This window comes from Hylaeus anthracinus, unplaced genomic scaffold, assembly GCF_026225885.1.
Source record: "Hylaeus anthracinus isolate JK02 unplaced genomic scaffold, UHH_iyHylAnth1.0_haploid 11982, whole genome shotgun sequence".
Lineage (NCBI taxonomy): Eukaryota > Metazoa > Arthropoda > Insecta > Hymenoptera > Colletidae > Hylaeus > Hylaeus anthracinus.
The window spans coordinates 2,350,354-2,375,090 of record NW_026534330.1 but is presented as its reverse complement, the minus strand read 5'-3'; the positions used below and the strand labels follow the sequence as shown (position 1 = coordinate 2,375,090).

The 24,737-nt window shown below is 45.6% G+C and overlaps 1 protein-coding gene across 2 annotated transcripts in view; it reads right to left on the bottom strand.

The window, feature by feature from the left end:
- LOC128886491 (disheveled-associated activator of morphogenesis 1) overlaps positions 1-24,737 on the bottom strand; it is a 55,724-nt gene that overhangs the window by 30,024 nt on the left and 963 nt on the right. Inside the window, exon 1 of one of the 2 annotated variants that reach the window (XM_054141426.1) lies at positions 11,686-12,157. The exons of the other annotated variant lie outside the window; for it this stretch is intronic. The gene's annotated coding sequence lies outside the window, so the exon portion shown is untranslated. Of the gene's footprint in view, positions 1-11,685; positions 12,158-24,737 lie in introns of those variants that run through there. 2 annotated transcript variants of the gene reach the window in all.

Sequence of the window (24,737 nt, the reverse complement as noted above, 5' to 3'; positions counted from 1 at the left end):
TTGTCGAGCTGTATCGTCGGCCTTGAAGACATTCTTCGTTGCGGTGGTCCTCGGATTCCCAGCGATGTTTCAATCGAGGGGAGTCGTGGACCTGTGGGATGCTGGACTCGCGGAATCCACTTAAAATCCACATAAAAGGGGTAAACTTGACCCCTACTGTGTTTAGTTAACGTTTATTCAAGGCAGACCACCCTTAATTAACATTCATACCATCGTAATTAGTGAAGTAACGTTTTATAAATGTCGTGCCAACGACACAGAAAAATTCACGGAACCGAGGTTCGCGACCAGGTTTGAGAGGAATGCCTTGAATGGACCCTTCGTGTCCTTCGAACGCGATGACCTGCGCAAGCGAACCGGTACTTTCGTATACGGTTTTTAACGGCCGCCATTTAGAAACCGTTCGAAACGGTTCGCTTCTTCAACTTTGTTCTTGCGTGTACGCCTGCTTCGCTTCGCTTTTTTACAGACCAACGATTTTTAGAAGGAAAAGCTACTTTTCCCAAACAACTGCAGTTGGATGTACCGAAGTGCAATCGCAATCGACCTGTATAACATTTTCTCGTATTATTCGACATAGCTCAGCACGAGGGGGATATGTACAGCCGTATCGTTTGGTGAAGTAACAAACGACTTCGCCGTCGTGGCTGGCTCTGTGCCGGCAATGTATGCCAATGGGTTAATACCACTGTTTGAACGATAATTGTAAAGTATACGAAGTTGTGTAGCTGGTCGTTAGTGGTAGTTGTGTTGGATAGAAGTTGCCATAGGACTGTCGCAACTCGACATGCGAGGATCGATAAAGCGTTAAACCTGTGGTGCCTAATTCTGTTAACCTTTGGAGCAGTGGTTTTTCGTAGCACTTGGAAATTTTCGTATAGCCAAGAGCAATTTTTCAAGGCGATACAAAGAAGAGACTGAAACGCAGCGTGTGAAGATATCATCAAGAACGTCGACAAACGCATTCCTGGAATGGCAATTGAAATGGCCTCCAGAACCAGCAGGTCCATAAATCTAAATGCATGAAGTATTGTTTGCAGACCGTTCAGGTCTGAGATACAGATGCCTCGGGACACTTTCCCCGCAGATGTTTGGAAATTACACAGTCTGAGAACGGAACGCGTTTATGCAAATGAAATGCAGCCTATTAAAGGCACCACGTCGCGGATGAAATCTTTCGCGACTAGTCGCGTTTAACAGAGTCCATTAAAACAGCTTCGGTCGGTTTACGTGGTCCGTTGACCGCCGCAACGGCGATCGCTCAAGGGCAATTTCTAGTTTTGGAAAAATAACGACCATCATGCGTCAAATAGATTCGCTGCTCGTAAACTCGGTACTGTCGGCCTTGTAACCGACTAGGAGAGACGCAATTACTCGCGGAAACACGGGCAGATTGAACGCGGACGAGCGGAAGGTTTCTCCTACTCGGTTTCACCGGTAATGCCGGTAATGTCGTACTAACCCGCACACCTTTACGCGCATTCCTACGATAACATGGCTTAAACGAGTCGGCCCGATCGATTAGCGGCAACGCCATTAAGCCAGTCGATTCGCGTGATCGTGCCTTGTTCTCTCATAGAGGCGAAAGAAGTGCATGCCTGCGGTTACGTTAAGGGGACACGTACACCTAGAAGAATCAATAACTGCTCGTCTTTTTTTCTTCTCTAATAAATATTTCAATGTACGGAATCAAAATTATTGCCGATAATATAAAATGGTATGCCTCGTAAGAATCCTTAAGAAAACAGAAAAATTAATTTTCCTGTCTGGAATGTCACCGTAAAGCTGGAGTCGCGCGCGTAGGTATTCAGAGAAATCCCGACGTAAACCTAACCCTTGTCATGCTCGCTAGAAATTATACACGACTTTGAACGTTCCATCGAAGAAATTAGAATTACAGTTGGAATGTCGTTTACGACGTATGATTTAATTAAATTAATGAAGTGAATATCATTAACTCTCCCGGCGTCCCATGAATATTGATACAACGAAATGAAAGTTGCTTGTTCTTGTCGAACGTTTCATTACGAATAATGGAAACGGCGAGCATTTTTTAACGGCGGACGCAAGCGGTCGTATTTCATCGATCTCGTCGGCAGTGGGATCGTTCACGGAAACTTTCTCGTCTTCGGAACGTTGTTACGCCCAGATTGCTCGCCACTAAAAGATTCTTTCGTACATATATTTATTTTACTACCGATTCGATGACGCGAGTGGAAACACTCTCGATTGACTGTATCGCCAGCGATATACGACGTCCACAGGAGCACGTTACATTATACCTTTATGAGACTCGAGACAAAATGACTCAACGCTACCTAGTTAGAATAATTGCACCACGATCTCACGGCATTCAACAGAAATCATTTCACACGATAATCGTTCTCTGATTATGTCGATCAGCGTCAGTGTTATCACGCCGCGCCGCGCCGGATGTCGCGGAAGACACGTATATCAAAGCATCGATGTAAACAGAAACATAGAGAAATCGAAAGTGAACGCGAGTACAATGAACCATCGCGATTTGCGTGTAAACGAGGAGAAACCATCAATTTTCCCGGCATTTCCCACATTCGCGAGCAAACTGATGCATAATAAACACGCGTAGTAGTCCGTCTAACTTCGAAAGACAATTGAACGATGACACGGGACTAGGTGACGCTTGTCGAAATTCCCAGCAGTTATGAGCGCTCAGTTGCGCCGTTCCTGGAGACTTCAATGACCGCATCGACGAGTCGTCGTAAAGGGCCTCGTGGTCGTAACGATATTCCCTAGGATAATTCATTCTACATAAGATTACGAATTAAAAAATCATATATGTTAGAGCTATTACAATGATATACACTAACTGTGCAAGTTATACAAGGTAACGATAAATTGGCTACTAATTTCCCTGCTACACATCAAGATTATTACCATAGCAATTGTCCGTACGAGTTACGTACGACGCTTCAGTGGTCCCTATTAGCGCGGGAAAGTGTTGTCTCGCGACTCCTGGAAGAAAGGACACGAAACGGTGTGGTATAGAGTTTAATCCCAAAAGGTTCGTCGTAAAACCAGCCGTTAAAGCGCGTTTCAAGTGGCAGTGGCGATAATCGCGCGACTCGTAAACTCACCGTCCGCGTTCACCTTTCCCCTCGCGCGTTTGATGAGATGGGACCACCCACTATAAACGCGCACCAAACGATTCCAAGGTGTAATCTCGCACGCAGCGGTAACCGTTGTACAGTTTGCTGCTTAAGTGGTGCACTTCGCGCGCACGGATGACTACCAGCGAGATAAGACAATTTTCGAACGGGAACGTTGAGTTTTCGAAAGCAAACCACGCAGCTTTCTTGCTGCGAGAAATCTTGATTACTCGGGCTCCTTGGAATTTATTTATAGGAGATCGGCCCTCGGGACGGGCGGAAAACGTGCTGGACATTTGGAGAGCGTAAAATGTTCGACTCGTGACGTACAATTTACCAACAACCATCGTGCTCGATTAAATTTTGGGAACGAACACGAGCACGTACTCGGACCTGAGGAAAATTGTGAGAGAAATGGGATTCTGGGTGCCCTCGCAGTGCAGGCGGACGAAGTTTTATTTGAATAATAGAAGACGGGTGGAACAAACTCGATGGAATCTTTTCGCGACGTTTGTTCGATTGAACGGTTAAACTTTTATTTCTCTTCAAGCATTTTATTAAAAAACATGAATGGTCTTTAATTGAATGCTGGAAGTGCTCGCAGGCGCGAAACGCCGGTCGATTATACACTCTTGCGATACATGCGTATTTCGAGGTCCTAATCGGTGTCAACTACTGCACGTATCGACCTACTGAGAAAGACCCGTTAAGTTGGATCTCCCTTCCCCACTCCCTGCCTCTTTCTCTGTCTGACTTTTGGCTTTTAGAACACCGGACGGCACACACTCGAGTATGCTGCATTATTATGCCGTTTAAGCGGAGAGTATGCCACGTTTCGCGACAGTTTGGAGTACCTATGACTTTTGCTGCTAGCTACCAACGGGATAAAAATCGGGATAAATACATTAAGGGATAAAATTATCCCGGGGAATATAGCTCGCAAGCGTGGGCGAAAGAAAGTTGGAGCCCTAATGATATAATACCGGACCTTAAGCTTTTACGACGGATTGAGAGACCCTGTCGCGGCGAACGTGGGCGTGCAGACCGCTGCGTAGGCTCATTCAGACGCTGTTTCGTTATTCCACTCTCGTTTGTGCTGATTTTGCGGACGCTGTGCCTCCTGGCCGCCACCTTCGAGGCTTTTCCCGCCTGTTAAGAGATTTTCTGCACGTCCCGGACCTTTTTGTACGACACGATGCTCCGCGGATAAGATACTACGGATTTACGCGTGTCGAACTGACAGCCATTTTTAGGAGCAGGCTACCGTTAACGGCCTTCACGGTGCAAACCGTTTGCATAGGAGAACAGTTATCAAAATGACAGCTTCGAATTATTCAAACGACGACGTGCAGAAACACCTGGCAAAATGAAAAATTCATTGTTGGAAGGCATCGCGATTGGTATGCTCGAGCATAACTTTATGTCTCACCTTTAAAGCTTTCAGGCTTACAGTTAAGGTAATATACATATGTCGTACTGTAGCGACAAAAATTCCCAAAAAGATAACAAACTCCTCCTTGTACTCGCTGTGTCAATATTCTTCTTCAAAAATGTTGGAGGAGAACTGTTAAGTCGAAGACCTCGTTAACGAAAGATAAAGACACGCTCGTACCCGATACGACGTCTCTTAATTATTATTTCGAACAAACAGGCATTTATAAGGATCGGTTTGAATGTTAATTGAATCGCTAATTCGGATCCTAATAAACACCATCCAACAAATTAATTTTAGGACGTTCCGTTCTACCGTGCCAGTTTCTCCGCCCATCCTGAACCTGCTGACCGATATACAATATCGATTCTTCAAACGGAGAACGAGCACAGAGGCGTGTATGCTTACATGCATGCCAGCATGGTTCAAGAACGCTCGAGGACACCGGTCATAAACTATTGACGCGGAAATTGTGGCCAACAACTCGGAAGGAAATGACTATAATAAGCGACCACGGTGCAGGAAACGTACACAGAAACACGTACAAATTGCTCGTAATTTCAAGATATTCGGGTCGCGATCTTCGAGGCCGTCGTGCATTAGACATGCCCTGCACGTTCTCAATATTTTGTCCGACGCGACGTATCGATCGCGATTCAATTCGAAGCTATTTGCATACATCGTAACAAGTTTCTGGATGGTCTGAAATAGAGGAATTCTCGGAATCGGCCTGCAAACTTTTAAAAAAGTTGAAGATGAACATCGAAAGTGGCTGCTGATGGACCATCTCATAGTTCGATCGACGTTTTGAATATTTATTCAAAAAATGTCGCTGGTGTCCCCGTTGAACGTCACTGAATTCCACGTCTCGGGAAAGATCCTTCGACCACGATCGTTCGATCTCCGTCGAGAAATCGCGGCGTCACGCGGTACACCTGTTGCTCGACAAAAATCGTGGCATACTGACCCGAAGGAGTTGTGTTTTAGAATAAATTTAGCGGCCACCTCCGTCGTTAACGGTTCCGACACGCGGGAGACATAGTATTCTCGATTCGACCGACGTCTCGAAAGGTCGAACCACGAGGATCTACGTGCTCGACGGCTTCGTTGGCATTGTTTACGTGACGCGCGATCGCTCGTCTCCCCAGGTAAGTTAATCGGGATTTCACGGCACGTGAAGCGACGTATGACCGTCGTCTTGCGTACGCCTTTAGGAAAAATACAGAATACATCGTAGGCTTGTAGCGATGACTCGCGAACCGGATTTGAACTCGATGACATCGATCATTTTCAGAGACCACTGCTGGAATCGATGGCTAGAGTCGTAGAGAAACGTTAATAGCGGTAAAAGGACAACTAGAGTCACTCGCAGCCTTTGCTCGAACTCAGAGTCAAGGATACTTGATTTCTGCGTTGAGAGGCGTCCTTAATTGTCCAGCGACGTTTGATGTAGACTGGCCATAGCCAACCGATCCGGCAGGATCAATATCTCCTGCGGTAGTCCCCCTATATAAGAACTTGTTTTTTCTTCGATATAATGTCGCTAATCGCCCTCGATGCCATTAGTATAAACAGAAGTCGTGAATGTAGTGAAAATTAAAATTTTTTATGTACCTTCACTAGAGTATGATTAATGACCTGATGAGGTTTCCCTAATGAAAACAAGTCCAAACACGACCACGTTTGGACTACTTTTAAGTAAATACAGCTGAACACATTTCGCAAAACTCATTTCAGAGATGGATAAACGTAAACCTACTTATTCCTGACATTTATCCGATCGAACCGTTAATTAGATAAGCTTCGATTCGTTCAGCGTAGATTCTAACCTCGTTCTGTAATTCGAATTACAATTTTTGTTTAATAAATCACGTATAAACAATCATTTTTCTGTTCGTACGTTACGTGACCTCAACCTCGACCGAAAGAAATCGGAACACGCCAACAGGAAACATTTCCACGGTCGTTACTCCATTACCTTCTCACCGATTACCGTGACGAATCGCTCGACAAGTGGTTTCGTGACACGTGGAGCACGATGTTAACGAATCTGGACCAGATATATCCAACGATCGGATCGAAGAAAGTGGCCTGAACGAGGGGAACGCGTGAATGGACTAATCGTATCCTGGCGAGCTGTAACTGGACGCAGAATAGGAGCGGTTCGTTTCGCGTCGGCACCAGTCCTCCTCTTATCTGCCACAGTAGGTCAGTGTGCCGCGATTTTTATTGTTCCCGCGATAAACAGCCTATCTTGGCTGGCCGATTTTTCCCTCCCTCTTCGTTGCATTCCCTCGATCGTTTCGAAGATGGAGATTTCACGGATGAGGTCCCACCCGAGAAGCTAGTTTGCAAGGCGGTGTTTTCCTAGCGCCGTGCAACAACCGATGATAGGTTGCACCCGTGAGATTAGAACGCGGAACGCCGATAAGAGCGCCTCGGGAGCCTGGAGTTTGCCGCAGTCATGCGAATCTTGCGTTCTAGTCGCTGCATGAACGATACAAAAAATCGTGATACATGTATCGGGTCACGTAATGCTCGAGCAGGAATAGACTTCCATCGTGCATTTATCAAAAGTGTATACCGATCTCGACAAGGTTCCTTTTACACGGAATTATTCTACAATGAATAACAATACCATTAAAAATAAAATATCCTCCAAAAGATCAATAATCGTAATTATCTGTAAGAAATACATATATCCACAGTGTGCGAAGGACAGGACCGAACACCTCAGAGGGCGTCGCAATCCTTATCCCTGATAATGCCCTAGCGATTTGATTCGAGTCGGCGGTTGCCGTCACTGATCCTCCCCTTTTAAGCCGGGTCGTCTTTTCTGCACGCGCGAAACGCGTTCTTAATTCGCAGCTGAATCTTTCCAGTGAGTCACCCGGCACACTCGCGCGCACATTTCCGACGTGGGTGGAGCACGAAACCCTTGGGCCCAGACGAAATCAATAATAGCACGACTCCGCGATATATAAGCCCAGGGACGATTCCGTACGGTAAACACGAAGAAAACGAAACGGACCTTCGTGAAATTCAACCTGGCTCCGGTGAGACGTCGATTAATCTTCATTTAGACGGCGCGCTGACCCTCTCGTGATTCGCGATCGATCGAGGGGGATCCCTGCTCGCGATTCGAGCTTGGAACGACGATGATTTAATTAAAGGAACTCGAATGACAAGGGCCAGCAGCTCGGTGTACGATTACATCTCGTCCCCTGTTACTGGATTGCTGCCAGTACGTCTGAGCTCCTGTCGGATCGAGCGACTACGAGCACCTGGAACCCTTGAAGCTTCCCTAGCGAACGCATGCTCGCAGCAGGGCTTTGTTTGCGCGATGTCAACCATAATTAGCACTTTGGGAATCGATCGAAAAGAAGTCTGTGCTTGGAAGCATAAAACATTTGCGATCAATTCCGCGGTGATCAGATTTTGATAGATTTCGAAATGTATCACTTCTCTGGCTGCCAAGAATCTATCGGACAATCACACGATTTTCTGCCGTTTTCTCGGATCCCCCCTCGACGAAGACCACGAGGAAGATCTTGGCACGAGTTCAAGCATTCGTTATTCCTCGCACGCTCCGCGACCTGCCCTCTTCGTCCCGCTTACTTTTTCGCGATGCGGCACCCGCCAGAGCGGCCAAGCCAGTCGCTCGGTTATTCGCATTCGCGATTTTAGGAAAGAGGCGGCGAGAAAGAGCGAGAGGTCTGTTCGCAGAAAACCCGGTTACACGGCACAACACCCAAGACATTTGCATTTGAATAGTTGGTCGTTCGAGAAAGCTTCCAAATCCGTCTTTTACATTGGAACGCACCGAAAGGTATTTGCTTTGAAAAGTTGACCATTGCTCGTGTCTTCTTTGAGACACCACATTTTTTTTACATTTCGAGAAGTTTAGCGAGCTTCCAGAAAGTTCGCGCTTCGTTTGCAAATCGCTTCGCTGTTCCTCCGATGCAAAGCGCTACATTTGCATTCCACGGAAGCTCGAGCAGTCCGAAATGTTCGAGGTCCAATTTGATAAACGATGACAACGCATCGACGGTCAACGAAAGACGGGCGCTCGATAAATCCGATCGTGCTCGATCGGGCCGATAAGATCGTCGACGACTAACGTCACGAGAAAAAGGAACGGGCGAATTTCGGGCCTGTTCCGCGTTCTGACAACTGAAAAATTGCGAGCGCATTCCTGGACCAGCCGACACGATTCGAAGGAAGCGACGACCAACGTCTCCGCCTCTTCGCTCGAGAGGAGGACGAGGTGGCTACTCGAGGCGATCATTAAGCCGATCGCTTATTACTCAGCCTGACTTTTTTTGCGACAACGCATTTTTCATCGACGGTTCCCGCCATTTCTTCGCGTACCAGAAAAAAAAAATCGCTTTACCGTACCTTTGCGAGACGAAACGAAGACTAAAGCGGATATAAAGATCCGCGAACAAAATGGGATTAGACATTTTAACCCGAAATGTCAGAATTTTATGACAGATCAAACTAAGATAACGCAATACTTGAAAATTCTTATTCAAATGAACAACATCAGTTGTTAATCATATATGAGCGTGTACAGAGTGGATAACTGAAAACAATAGGAACTCGAATTGTAGAACGTGCTGCTTTGGTGCAATATTTACGGCAGCCCCAAGGGTCGGCAGATTAGAAGCAAGTGTACCGTTACGGAGCCTCCAGTGGGAAGCTGCGTTTCGTCTGTTGCAAAAGCGAATCGCAAGCTTACACTTCGTTAGTAGCTGGTCGTTATCGCAACACGTACGCCGACCATTTATACCGCAAAGAATCGCTTCCGTGTTCCAAGGTTCGCGTCTCGCTTAATTGTAACTTCAGCAGGCAACTGTTGATGAACAGGAATCTCATTGATATCATCGATGATAACAAACACCGTCTACTGTCGATGTTTTTAATATAGTAAATCATTTAGTAGATCATTTTCTGTATTCAATTCGAGTGTAATTAATAGACCATAATAAAATCCAGTAAGAGGGGGAAAAGCCGATCGAATTAGAGATAGACGAGCTACACACACGTAGGACAACTACAGAAATCTATTAATCTCGTGTTACAGGAACGATGGACAAGACAGTTAATAACTCTAAACGAGAAAAAGAACACGACGATCTCAAATCGTGTTTAAGCGATCCAAAGCGCATGTCACGGTACTCGACGGACTCCTTTTTCGCTGATAACGAGGATCCTTTTTCAAATCAAACGCTAACCTCGAAACGCTATCCCGCAAACAGATCTAATCTTTGGATCAAATAGGAAACTGTAACGAACCTTTCTCTAATTTCCGTGGTTGTTTGAAAATATCACGTCAGAACTGGACCCGTTAATGAGAACCAGTTTCGACTCGGCTGGATCGATATGTCATGGAAAAAGGAAACTACGAACCACCTTGAATATCCATCCGCCTAACCTTCGCTCTGCGGAGGCGGGAAAGTGGTCTTGGACGGCCAACGACTTATACTTTCCACGTCTATTCCACTTATCAAGATATAGCGTTACTAATAGACGAAGTCTCTGGAGTCCAGAGTCTGACCAGCAATGGCACTTGATCATAGAGCGCGTAGAAAGCGGCGCCATGACAGATTTATATCGGTGACAGGCGTAAACGTCGATCGACAGGTCTGGAAAAAGGGAAGAACCGACGACATCTCGTATTCGGTTGCGTAAAAGCTGCGAGGAAGCGTGCGTGACAGGTTCTATCGGTCAACTTTATCGACACTGATTGAAAAATGAGATTCTGGTCCAAGGGTCGCATAAGGATGATACGAACCTATGGAATTTATGGACGATTGAATTCCATTATCCTAATGTTCGATTCAATTTTATCGCAACTGTCCATTCCCGTCTCGAGACGAAACTCGACAGCTTCTTAAGCAACACACGCATCCATGCAAGTTCGAAAGCGCGTTTCCTAACGGAGAGCAGTTGAAGCAGACACAGACGTGTCAAACTCATTTTGTCCCGAGTGTCAATTTGCTACTGTACAGTGTACCAAGGCCGAATTTCAACTTACCAATACTTCGATTTAAACCTGTAGAACATATCCTACGTTGGGAATCAAACAGAAAACCGGAGAAGTTAATTTAAACGTCCTGCCTGTCGAAAGCGAGTGGAGAAAATGATTAGAGAACGCGAAGACCGAGAATACGATAACGATTAAAGACCATTTTTCCAGTTGTACCACTCATTACACCGTTAGATGCCAAGAAAACGTGCATAAGATTGAAGAGGAAATAATAAATTCCACGGAAATCCTATCGCGTCCACTTTCGTTTTCGTTTCCTGTTCGCGGGCTAGAGGGATGATCGCGCAAGACCATTAATTAATGCAACGCCGCATCCTCGACACCTTCCTGGTTTCCGTGTTACGTAAAGAAGTGGCTCGACAGTCTCCAGAGACACGACACCGGAACGGTATTTCACGCTGCACGTGCGTCTACGCGACCCGGAGCTCGACGACGCGTCGATGATCCTCGACGCGAGCGTATCTCCGCAGCGTAGCGGAATGCTCCGAAATGACGGGTCGAGCAACGCGCAGCATCTCACTTGCGGTATTTTCCAGCGTGACAGCATCGAAGAACTCGATGACAATCGCTAGGTATCCATCGATGACTCGACTCGTTTCAAAGTAAATTGCGCCTGCTGCGCTGCTGTATCTTTCGAGTCATTCCATGCCAAATCAAATACTCTTTGTAGTATTCCTGAGTGACATTCCAGATTATTATGAAAATTGAATACATCGTGATGCTCAAACGTACGTCAAAGGATTTTACAAAACATTTGGAATTTGTTAATTGATCCCAGCCTCGAAAGCAATGCGACTCAACGAGTCTACCTTTTAACTGTCAATCAAACAAATATGAAGCTGGCCGAAATCAAAATCTTCATTCGAATAGCTTCAAATTCTAGCCTTATAAAGCATTATCACGAGAGAAATTGCATACTAAATCATATCGTTCACCCCTTCGTAACCCAGCATAAGTTTTCATATGGTCGATGAAAAAATGATCCACATCCTCCTGGCGATTGTCCAAGCTACTTAACGCGCATAAATTCGTCTACATTAGAAAATAGCCGACAAAAGGCTGTTCGCACTTACGCGTCAGCGGAGCTGGCCCCTCGTGAGACGACGCGTGCAGGGCGATCTCATCCAGCAGCGTCGCCTAAATCGATTTATGGACTCTTGGTGCATCCAAACGCGAGCATCGGTCACGCTTAAACGCCGAACATCCTCTCGAAACCCACTCGAGAGCGAATCGCTTTCAACGACATCCCCCTTTCTTCCAGGTTTAAACTGCAGCGGGGAACTTCCGCGCTTCCCAGTGGTTGCACTTGCGCTCCGTTAGCCTTAGTTCATCGTTCGAGTTGTAATTTCTTATCTGGATAAAAATTGAAAACACTCGCAACGCAATAAATACACGAACTCATACCGAATAACGTGCTATCATCTGTCATTTATTAATAGAATAAAACTTTGCCCATTCACTTGCGCGCACCTTTGACAGTCGATTGGCACGACAGCTAGTCACGCGAAGATGCCATCACGCACACACTCGAAGTCACTCACGTGGCTCAGGAATACACGTATCGATGATTCACAAGAAGCAGCATCGCGTCAGATAGAGATCTAGCGGATCGTAGAGGCGAAACGTCTTCCACGAGGCTCTCGAGCGTCCAACCACGTGGTGAACCGAGCCTCGACACGACCCGAAGGAGTCTCCGGCGAATTCTGCGAGGCTTTGTGTGCGCCGAGGGGCACGCGTGTCTGCGTCAACATGCGTGAACCCGCGTGTCACGTGGCCCTTAAGCACGACTCACAAGGGGCAGAAGCCTCGAACGAAGGCCATTGTTGTCGAGGTACCATCGAGCCAGGTCTGCCTGCTACCTACGCGAAAGAATCGGCCGGTCGGAGGGTAGTTTATGGCACGGCACCCCATGGGGGACTGGAGCCCCCGTGCCGTGGACCAAACATCTGCCGTTAACCCCCACCACCCTGCCGTATGTATTTCGACCCACAGACGTGGTATTTCCCCCTATTTTTTCCTCTTTGCTTTTTCCTTCGTTGCCGTACGAATTTCTCGACGACTGGCCCACGCGTCCTCTCTGTGCGAGTTAGAGATGCTCCAATAAATATTAAGACCTCCAAAATCCTAATTTATTAAGCGACAAGTTCTAAGGAGCCTATATTCGAGAACTGCAATTCGAAAAGCGAGTGCAACTCCCGTGAGAGACACAGGAGCGCCATGTTTTGTATTGTAACCAAGAATGTTCTGCACCAATGTTTCCAGCGCCTTTTTAAAACCTTTTAAACTGATTGGTAGCAACGACTCTAAAACGATAAACAGAGCATGGAAAGAAACGTGACGAAACACGTACACGCGGTACGGTTTGCGTCGCGATGCGTGCGCGTTAACGCACGCGAGAAAGGAACGCCGAGGGCGGGAATGTCGAAGCGATTAGGGCGGTTCCGAGAGATGCATAATGCATAGGCGTTGATGCATTGTTTTTAAGCATGTGTGGAGGGAAGAGTAAAAAAATCTTGCGACACAGACAAGGTGAAACATTATTCTACAGAAGAATAATTAGTACAAGTACAGTGAACAGATTCGTTCAACTTTAAATAAGTTCATCGAGGATGACGTTCAGTATACCGCGGTGTAAATTAAGAACGGATACCGAAGCATCGAACCAGCTTTAAAGGCCGGTACCGTGCCGGAAATGCAATGCTAATTTAATGCGTCACCACACCCCATGCACTAGCGACGTCCGTGCCTCATGGCAGCTTCGTAATTAGGATTGTTTCACGGTTTATTAAGAACGTGTCGGCCACGGTTTGGGGCGCGCCTATCGTGCCAAGAACCGACGCGCAGACACGTTTCTCTTCGCAGACGATTGTTGGAAATCGTTTACCTCGAACACGATGGTTAAAGGCTGCCGCGGGAAATTTACGAGAGTAACAGTGTTCCAGTTGCTAATTGAACTCATGCTTTAATTACAGTAAAAGTAATTGAAACGGTGATCGAATGCGACAGGAGTCGGCCGTAAATTCCCAGTAAACACGTCGGCGCGATTCGCGGCAAATTTCAATCGAAACCAATCTCCGTAAACTTTCTCGTAAAGCTTGAAACAAATTTTACCGGAGTGTATTTTTATGATCTTTCGATAGCTTCTTAAATTTCTTTTTTACACGGGGGAAAAAACAAAAGAAATAGGTAAGGAATGGGTTACGCGATAAATTTACCAATACGTTGCTATAAATTCTCCGTAGATACGCGACATCCAACAGCCAACTGTCGGATGCAAAGGAAACGCAAAGCGAAACATAAGCGCGCACGGTCACGCACAAATTGCGATTATTTCCCAAGCGTTTCGATTCGCATCCCTTGTCGGGCAGTCGCGGCAAAAGGAAACCGCCAAAGTCCATTACGAAGCGTGCACAACACGCGAACGACCGCGATGGTAATTACATATGCGAGCGTAGATAGAGCACGCAGCGCGTGCATAACGATTTTGCGCGACGAGCAGAGCGGCGACGACGCGCGACCTAGCTGCAAATTGCAGCTGGTCGCAGAAGGGTCACTCGACAATTGCCGCCAATTGACGGCAATTAGGGCCAGGAGCCCGTGACGGTCGTGATTTCGTCGATGGACGGAACGACCGGGACGCCTTTCGGATATAAAACTTCCGACACTTTCGCTGGACGAGCCACCGCGCACTCTAACGAGAGGCGTAACTGAATCCAAATCAAAGTTTCACTCGATTCAATTGCAGCCGCCCCGTGGAAACGCTTTGTTGAATAAGCGCCGCAACTAATTACTCCACGGCTCTTGATTACAATCGCGAGACGGAGAATCGAGCTCCGTAACGATTAGATGATCTCAACGAGGACGAGAGTTTACGTTAATAATTGTCGAGGAATTACCGAGCAGAGATGGAGGTAATTGGAGAACCGTAGAAAGTAACGAGTGTCGTTGACCCCCTGGTTACGTTCCCCAGGAACGGATTTTCTGAATTCTCAGAACAGAAATCGTGAGTAGCACTTTTTGAATAATAATCAACTTTGGACAAAAACACAAATATTTTTGTAATATACATCTATGTAATAAAAGTACATATAAATTTTGAAAGAACACTCCTACCTGGTGTAACTCCTCGGTTTCAAAGGGCCCCACGAATGGCCCGAAATGGTCAACGATATGCCATCACGTCTCGAAGCTATTGTTTCCATGTCGTGAAAAAATCCTATCACAGGAAGAAACAAACGATACACGGATATCTTCATCCGTTCTAGCAGCAGCAAGAACATAACTTCGAACGAGACTAAACGAAGTAAGAGGCGAGAGACCGACGGTGTCCTTGATGCCAGCGTCTCCTAACAAGGGTTGCCGGTTGGTCTGCTGAAGTGGCAGCGCGACCAAATGAACATCCCATAAAAGGGACGCGTTGAACCTTTCCGAGAAAGTCCAGGCGGGATTCCAAGGGAGGAAGAAATCTTCAAGAGAGCTGGGACTTGCTCGATGAAACAAAGAGGAGACAGTTTTCAGGAAAGACACGATCGTCCATTAAATATGCTAATGACTCACCGTAGATAGTCAAACGCTTTTGATAAACGATGCGTAGGAAAGTCTCGGAGATAAAACGTTGTCGATCTATGTAGTTGCCTCGCGACACATCAAGATCTCTCGCAAAACAGGCTGGATACGCGACAAGAAAATTGCGGAAGTAATTCGCGTGGATGGGCGTTATTGCGATAATGCTAGTCGCGAGTGCGACTAGAGACGTCAAACAACGTTCCCTGTTATCGATTTCTCCGTTCGCGCGAGTCATTGTTTCGTCTCGAGAGGTCTGCACACGTTTCGCGCCTTCCGAGGGTGTTTGCTGAAAAGATTAGCCCGTGCCCGTGTACCTTCCACGTCTGACTTGAAGTGCGAATAATGAGACTCGTTGGAATCCAGAAGGGAGACACGAGGACCCAGCTATTTTGCAACGACGAAATTCATCTCACGGTTAGATTATTTAGCGAAACCAAGAATAACATTGCTTGCTGAGCGACTATACCAATTTTTGACCGAATCTGGATTTCGAAATGGAAAATTAACACGGTGATAAATAAAGCTTTCCAAAAGTAGACGACTGAGTAACGTTGTTTGATGAACACTTTAGCGAACCACGGCTAACAGCTTCCATTGTCGATATACTCAACAGGATGGAACAATATACTCTGGGTCCTTGCAGTCTCCATTTTTTATACAGCAATAAATTTACTTATGCTTCTAGGAGAAAAAAAAAATTCCTCCGAGAGGCAGCTGCGATATTTTGCGTTCTTTGTCCAGTGTGGCGCGAATCAGGATTTTAATATCCCGGTTCTGTGTTTGCCTCGAACACCTTATCGTCCCTTTCCACTGAATGACGTCATTGTCTCGCCTCCTTGAAAGCTGCAAGTTGCAGCGGTGTGAGCGAGTGTGCGTACAATATTTTGGCAGACGTCGTCCGGGCCTTCTGACTCACTGAAAAGGAGAACACACGAGCCATTGTACAGCGGTCCATCCTGAGGGCGCGTCCACACCGGGGGTAGAAGTCGAGGCGTGAGCTGCGGCTCGCGAGCCTACCTTGCAGGTCGATAACTCGCATGAATGAATCACTAGGCTACTTTTGTCGTCGACTGCAACACCTCGCGACTCTTTGCGTGGTTCTCGTTGTATGTCACAGAGAATTCTTGGTCATAGCCGTGATCGATGACAACCAGAAAGATGTCAAGTCGAACAAGGAAAGTGTTTAATACGTTTTTATTATAATGAAGATTGGCGTGTTGTGTACGTTGTCTCTCCCAAGTAGAGTCAATGGGAATGTGGATCAATGCCAACTGCTCCGAAATGGAGGCGACGAATGTAATTAGACACGTGGTGTTGACATTGCTCCAGTTGTCGGTGATTTATAAACAAGTCGTAAAATAATGTAAACAGTTCATTTTCATGTTACAGGACCTAAAAGTACCTTTTGTGTCACGAGTACTTGGACTAACTGGAATCATATATTATTTCTTAGCAGTTTCTCGGATGTTTCCAACGTCTTCTTAATATTCTAAAGTAGTTTCAGAAAACAGAACGAGAAGCAGATTCCCTCCTGCAAGATCGCTAATGCAGTTGCAAGATATTTCGGGGTAACATTCTTCTGGAAACTATTCAAAAGTTACATGGATCTGTTCCAAGAGGGCCAGAAGTCCTATTAAAAGTAAATGTCAGTTCAAACCCCCTATAAATAAAACAGCGAGGTATTTTACAAGTTTTCGATTTGTTTTGTCAACGTCTGCATATATTTTTCGATGAAATAATCAACCACTAAAGACCTCACCTCGTTGCACCCTTCGTGGTGGGTGATATTTTGCGAAAGGCCCGGTGTAACGTAACAGTGTATCGAGTTTGATGAATATTCATCAATAAGGATAGAGTTTCACCCTCCTACGACAGCGCTCGTAGCTGTGATAGGGTAATGCACTGTTCAGCGTTGTGGGCAGAGCTTAAGGGCGCGCGATACACTCGCTCAGGGAGCTGACAGCTGTGCCCGATAGCCCACATGGCGCTCTTTGCTCTTGTCGGGATGCAGGCCTATCGATTTTATCGTGTAGTTTCGCTAACGAATGGACGGGGCGGACGTTGATTAGAAGGCAGCGGTTTATCCCTCGATAGTTATTGACTCGTCCTGCTCCTTCCAGCGAGACTAGAAGAAGCCTCATCGCTGAATGGTATCGCGTCGTCGATGTTTTCCACTGGCATCTTAAACCAACTCCCTGGTATGGGAGATATTATATCCAGAGTTATTATTACACCTTCCTCGCGAGAAGACCATCCAGTCAATATAATTGGAGAAAGTCGAGCCAACAAAATAAAAGCTCCCAACTGAAAGTCTCCTACCCCTCCACTGTACATCCGTAATAACACCCCTAGTTTGACTTGAATTTTCGAATCTCAGAAGTAGCTTTCAGTCATTCTCTACATGAAAAATTTCCAACAGGCAGTCTTTCTCTGGAATCTGCCACGGTCTGAAATATATGGCATACCTAATTAGGCGCTTCTTCCAGCTGAAATTCGAATCCTGCTATTAACTTGCCAACGTCCACTGTTACGGAACGTTCCAGAAATCTCCAACAATTACAGTGGCACAATGCAGGATCCAGGAGCCTCGTCTAAATCCCCGACGGACGAGGACGTCGTAATCCCGGAATAGACAATCATCATAATGCAGAACGTGGTAGAAGGTAATGATACCGAGCAAGAACACTCCATTCGAAAATCCTCTTAAAGGTGCCTTAACGAGTGAACGACCGCGAGCTAGAGGCGGTTTAATTGGAGCCGCGACGATGAATGGCGCGCTAAGGCCGGTAGCCTCGAGGGCCAGCTATCTCCGACCTTAAACGACGTATCATCCGGAAATTAGAATGAAACCAAGGCCTACTGGTCGCGAGAGAAGCCTTCAGGGCCTTGAAATTCACGGGGCCAGGAACCTTGGTTGGCGGAAAAGTTACGACGTCACCGATTTACCAACGCGATCTCGTTCAGACTATCGCGGTTTGCTGGAATTATTAACGATCGCATCGTCGTCTTAATTAGAGCGAGACAGCGGTTGTTAATGACGGCAACGATACCACCTCTCCACAGGGCGTTTCGCGAGCGGTGATTGCTTCTCTGCAGGCGATCGATGTTGCTGATATTAGACAAGATATTGGACAGAATCCAGAAACGTTCGTAAAATTTTTACTCGTTGGATTTTGCTACCGAGAGGGAGCAAAGTTCGTACACGAAATGAATCGCTGAACAAATTTACCAGCGGTTGAGGATGTATAGCTCTACGAGTTTACAAGAACATCGGTTAATAAGAGCCCTGAGGTAATGGCCTGAATGCGGAGGAGCGAGTGGCGGAAATGAGTCCAAGCGATTGGACTCTTGCCTATTTAGGCCTATAGCTAGCGGGTGGCATCCGATAGTAGTGAAAAGAAATATGATTGATGACCAGAACTGGCGTCGAACCGAGATTAGGAAGCCTACTTAACCCTGTGCCGCATAACGTGGAAATTCAAAGAAAATAATTCGTGTGGAGATGTGCATTCGTATACATGTAATGCGAAATGTATATGCAAGAGATTGCGTTATACCAAAGCAAGGTGAAAGGACGAGGTTCAGCAAATAAGGCTGATTTACAATCTAAACCAGCTTAATTTAACGTGATGTTGCTTAACGATGAATTCAATTCGTGATCGTTGCGCAGCGATATTAAACAAGTTACGCAACGAATTTCTAGCAGCGAAAATACTGTCTTCCGTTTTGGGAAGGAAATATTGAAGCTTTCACTGACCGCAACCGTGCTCGCTTACCAATGATCGTATTGTTGCATGGACGGCATTGTTCCCTTAACGGTCGTTGCGGTAATTTCGTTTATACGAACCGTGACAACACGGACGAATTCGAGCATGTGGCAATTTCGCTTTAACTCGGCACGAACATGATGCGAGCTTCCGTCGTTGGGCAAGAATTTTTCAAAAAAAAAATATCTGCGATTATTCGACGAGGAACGTCGAGCTCAAAGAAGACTGTGTGTAACCATCGAACGAAACGTGAAATACACAAAGGCTGTATCTGTTTTTTTTTTTTCGTGCACACCGTGTATCCCTCGAAGCTGTATTAACAATAAAGACATCCCCAGCGCGACACGCTTATGAGAGGAAACACGTGTTCCGTGGCGACTACTCTAAATATTTAGAGAACGCCTTTGCTTAGGGCGCCTCGTAAACATTTCGTTAGCTACCGCGAGGAAATGTCCCGTTCCTTGCGCGAGCCGTTCTCTTCTCGTGTTTCCACTATTTAGCCGTCTCCTCGTTCATCTTTCCTTCGAGACTGGTCCCTTCTCGACAGAGGTGGACAAAATTGATAGCTTACACACAAATCGACAACGGAATCTTCTACATCTCGGCACGCTGAATATTTTCTCTCTTGGAAACATGAAAGACACATAGATAATAACGCGAGAACACGTGCTATTGTTTTATCGAACGCCCTTAAACTTCAATGGAGCCCGAGAGAACCTGACGTCACAGTCATTGGAAACGGATATTAAAGTTCGCACCCTTGTGACGGGCGTCGCGACGCTCTCTTACGTAGCAAGTCTCCATTGTTCGAAGCAGAAGCGCTTCAAAGCTTCACGAGTCTGGGACCACCGGTAAACTTTAATACGAAACAAAAGTTTCTGGTAACCGCTGAAAATATACCTACGTCTCTTTTTCATTTTTCCTTCGTCTACGGACCCTCGTCCAATCATAAGACGCGACATTTCCGGCTCAAACTGGCATTTTAACGCGAAACGAGACCGCAGCGTGGCGGGAAGGGAAATTGGGTCGGCGGCGGACCGATTAAAAACAACAATAAATTTGGTACAGGGCCTGCAGCTGCACGCAGGATGCACCAGCGTTCAATAACACGCCGCGCTATTGCAACACGCGTGTGTCCAATTCGATGTACAGTTAGGTATGCGTTTGATAGCGCGTTCGACTGCGCGATCGTAAAGACCAGTAAAAATCGTAATAAGCGCGCCGCGGAGCGTGTACTTCTCCTCGGTATCGCCACCATAATTCTCTCTTTCCATCGGCTACCGTGCGCCGCTGGAAGTAGCATTAAAACCTCCTGGCCCGCGAACACAGCCCTCGGCACCGTGGCGAAAAACGACGAACGAAACGCGGAAGATTCTCAGCCGGTTAGCTTCTTCGTCGCCCTTCGGACCTTGACACGTCCAACGAACCTAATTACGTCTTTAGGCGGGTTATCGCGCAAGAAGTGGAGGATTTTTGTGGAAATAAAAGCGATAAAACAAGGTCCTTTTTTTGCATCAGTTAAGAACGGACATTATCCAATCGACGATCGATGAACCCTCCAAACAGCCATAACGAGCATCCGAAATGAAAATTGCGTTTGATACTCGGTAGAGACTTTAATGAGGACTTTCTCTGGAAACCCATCCTCGCCGTCAATCGATTTCTGCAACTACGCGGTGGGTTAATTGTTCAATAATGGAATGTGTTTCTGGAAGTCGAGCCACGGAGCGGCTCGTAAAGTGGAAATTTCTCGTGTGTAACAGGAACAACGTACATTGATTATTTACGACGCTGATAAGAGAGGCAAAGTACTAAAAAAGTTTCGTGTTTATTGGGGGCTTATCTTTATTACGAGGTTAAATTAACCTTGTCGCAATTAAGAGTAAACGATGACTGTGGCTCGGAACTTTGGTTGGGTCATCATTTTTTATGATGATTCGACGTATTTGTTAAATATTTTTGCTGGTACATGCCATCATTAATTAATTAATCGAAAGGGTTAAGTTAATCAGCGCTACCGTATTCGCTTGCTAAAACAAGAGTCCCAACTATCGCATCTAGAACGACACTTCGATGTCTCCGAACAGCATGAACACAAGTTTCCGGTATCCCTGATCTCGTTCGAGCCCAATAGAAGAACTTGTCCAATTTTCGTGTTGGTCGATCTTTGATCTGCGTCGAATCGAACGGAAGGGGAGGTGGGAGATCGAAAGGATCGAGTGTATACGCATCGATGGGACAATGGTGTCCTTCTCCTACTGTCGATGTCGATCTACCGACACAATGGCAACGGGCACGAGCCTACGTGCCTAGAGGCCCGTGTAGGTAGTCACTGACATTTTAAAATGTCAGCGGGCCCTCTCGCAATGCGCTGTTTATCATTTGGGTTAGCGTCGAGTCGTCAGCGTATCTGTACCCAAAGGGGATTCAGATTCGTGAGCTGAATCCTCGTGGAAGAATCGATCTTGGAAAATGGAAATATTCGATGTGAACTTGAGAATATAGAGAGTTTAGGGTATCGGTGTACACATGCAGCAGGAAACAATACTTTGATAGCATCGAAAAAGAAAGTGCAGGTGAACGCACCCCGAATCGCTTTCTGTCATGCGAAGCAACCTGTAGACACGAAGCCTCCTTCAAGTTCGTGTGTTTCGAGTTCTTTAAGAACTAACGTAATTTATTTTGATTCATTTAATTTTGATTAACTTGTGCTTGTACAAAGCGAACAAAATGTTGTCTGGTATATTTCAAAGGGTTAATTCTTCCGAAAAAAATTCTAGATACTCGAAGACCTAACCCGAGTTCTGCGTGTGCCTGGTAACTTATTGAGCAATGGAAATGTGAAAACCTTGAGGAGAATTTAACCTTTCCGCCGAACATGAATCGCTGATCCTGAATAGCTCGCTCTTTTTTCGTGCGAAACGACTGAAGATTAATAACTATATTCGACGCACGGAATATCAAACCAGATTCCAGCCAACGCGCGTATTCACGTCTGAAAGATATCCCAGAAGAGGTACGCCGGACAATATAATCATTTTTACGAGCAACAAACCGATTAAGTCGTGTCCCTCGCTGGTACGCAATTTAAAAGAAAGCAGTAAACGAATACGCTTGTTCGACAGAAAATACACAATGGAAGTCTCGTGTAACGCGTTAATGAAAATTGCTAGTCGACTATAGCGTATCCCGTCGACGTCAATATCACACACGCTTCGCGATATCTCTCAATAAAAGTACAAACACGATAGGGTTAATCGCGTGGTTCTATTAGTTTCCCAGCGATGAAAACGTAAATCACCTCTCAAGCCGAAAGTTGTCGAAGAATAGAGAAAGCGTCGACAGGAATTTCCTTATCATATCCGGCTACTCGTCCCGAAAACTCCTCCTTGCATCACGTCGCTCGAATCATTATCATTAACGCATATGAGGTGCTTCTGAAAGGTGCTGTCGTCTCTAAAATACTTGAATTAGGAAGTTCTCACGAAAAAATTTTCTTTTCGAAACAAAATCTATTTAACCTAAAAATCTAACGAGAACGATGGAATGTTCATTGCGTTCGTGACTTCATCGATCAAGGAAATGAGTCAGTTTTTCACCGATTCACGGTGTCTAACTCGAACGATTTCTATCGAAATAGTTGCTCACGGTCTTGGTCGATTCACGTGACTTTTGCTCCGTTCCTAATTACGCGTGACGAATTAAACGTAACGAGGTTTCCGCGAGCAATGGTATAGCCTTCGCGGCGATTCGCGGTCGCATTAACCGGCTCTTAAAGAGGGATCTAGATCTGTCCGCATGCAACCTAGGAAATGTATAAAACACCTTCTGGGATTCCTCTCGTACGACGTCCAGAAACTCGAATGGGAAGCTCCTCGATCCGCGTACGCGATTACCAGGATTATACGTTCATTCGTTCGAGCTGATTGATGTAACGACTATAATCGTTGCTCGGATGTCGGCACTGGCCTCGCTAAGCGTCAGTTTAAATCACCCTACTCTCCCATCGGTCGGAGTTCTAAATTTACGACTTTCTCCGGTTAACCTGAACTCGAAGCACCGTTCCGATTTGTATTCGCGGCGATATCGAGATTCAAACGCGCGTGTACATCGCCCCGTTCATTTTTCTTGCGGATCAAATACTAATGATCAACCATAGGCACAAACTAGACGCAGTCATTCATGAATGACCTGCTTTGGCGGTACAACTCGATGGACAAAAAACATGTAAACCCATCCTTGCCTATTAAACATTCTTTGATTAGAAATGCACCGACGATCATCTTTCGTTTAATCAATTATTCAATATAGCGTCGTAATAGGAAAACGATGTTATCGAGTTACAATATAATTAACAAGTGAGGAACTTTAAAACGCGATAATATACGAATAAATCCTGCTGACCATAATCGTATGCGACATTACTTCGCGACATCAATGTCAATTCGTCTTCTTGAAGTCGCTGACACGAATTCCCAACTCTCTTCTTCATATAACTTTTACAGTCAACCACGTCATCGACGTGTCATCTGCGAGATTCTTATTAACAAGCGTAAGTGTTCAAAAATATTGGACACTCATAAAATAAAAGTCTTAAAGAATATTTGCATTTCATTTTTCCGAGCGAGTATAGAAACACACACACGTTATACAATACGTTACAAACGCTTTTGAAGCCGTTAATACGTAATTTCGTTGACTAACGATATATTTTCCAAGACAATACTCATTGTCACACTTCTGAGAATGCCAAGGAGCGGTACATTGAGATAATGCACGCGTCTCTATATTTGACGATCATCGTGGAGAGCAAGTGGTCTCAACGACCCTGATCCTGAAACTTCAAGATGCCTAATTGTTTCGCAACGACTGGACTGGGACATTTGTTGCAGCTACGAACCGAGAGACCGTCAGTTTTCGTTACGTAATTCCAGTTATTCGTTTGCCAATATATTAGCTGCATGGAATCGCGATCCCCTCTACTGGTAACGTCCAGACGTTTGACCTCTCAAATTCCGCGTACCTCTGCTGTTCATCGAATCCCCGGTTGATCTTTGCTCGATCGCGATCCGCGACTGTCGAGAATATGTTAATGTCTCTGATTTACACGGAGCAATAAGACGGGATGACTCGAACATCTCTCACTCTATACTATATACTCCCCGATTACCTAATCGCGTTTATTGCAGAGAGAACACGAGCCAGATTTATTACCACCTTAATTGAGCAATTGAATCATGAGGTATGCAAGATTATGCGAAACTCTCGTCCGACAGGAGCAATCTTAGCACGAACCGTGAACAATCTCCTCGTAGGGTGTGTAACGATTGTATTGATCGACGGTGCTTTAGATAAACCAACGAATATCTGCCTATACGGAGACGGCGTTGTAATAATCAGCAAGGTTTATCAGACGTTGGGTAAATGTAATATAATAATAAAGGTTTCTAATTTACACGATCGAGATAATGAAGAAATTGTGGTACTTTCATAATTAGTTCATGATTTTGAAATATTAGTTACGGATACTGACAGAGAAAAGACTCATCGATAAAGTTTATGGTGTCATTAGACGTTTGAATAGTCTATTGGAGTCAATTGTGAATAAATAAACTAGCGAGTAATTGACGACTATTCGAACGATTAATAATGGTGCGTTTAAGGCAGGATCTGCTGTATCATGCTAATGAGCTCAATTAACAGATCTGGGACAAAATGTGCGATACAGTTCCTCGCTTATTACGCAAAAAGAGTTTGCTTTAATATACTAAGGACCTCTAAACGGATGCGAA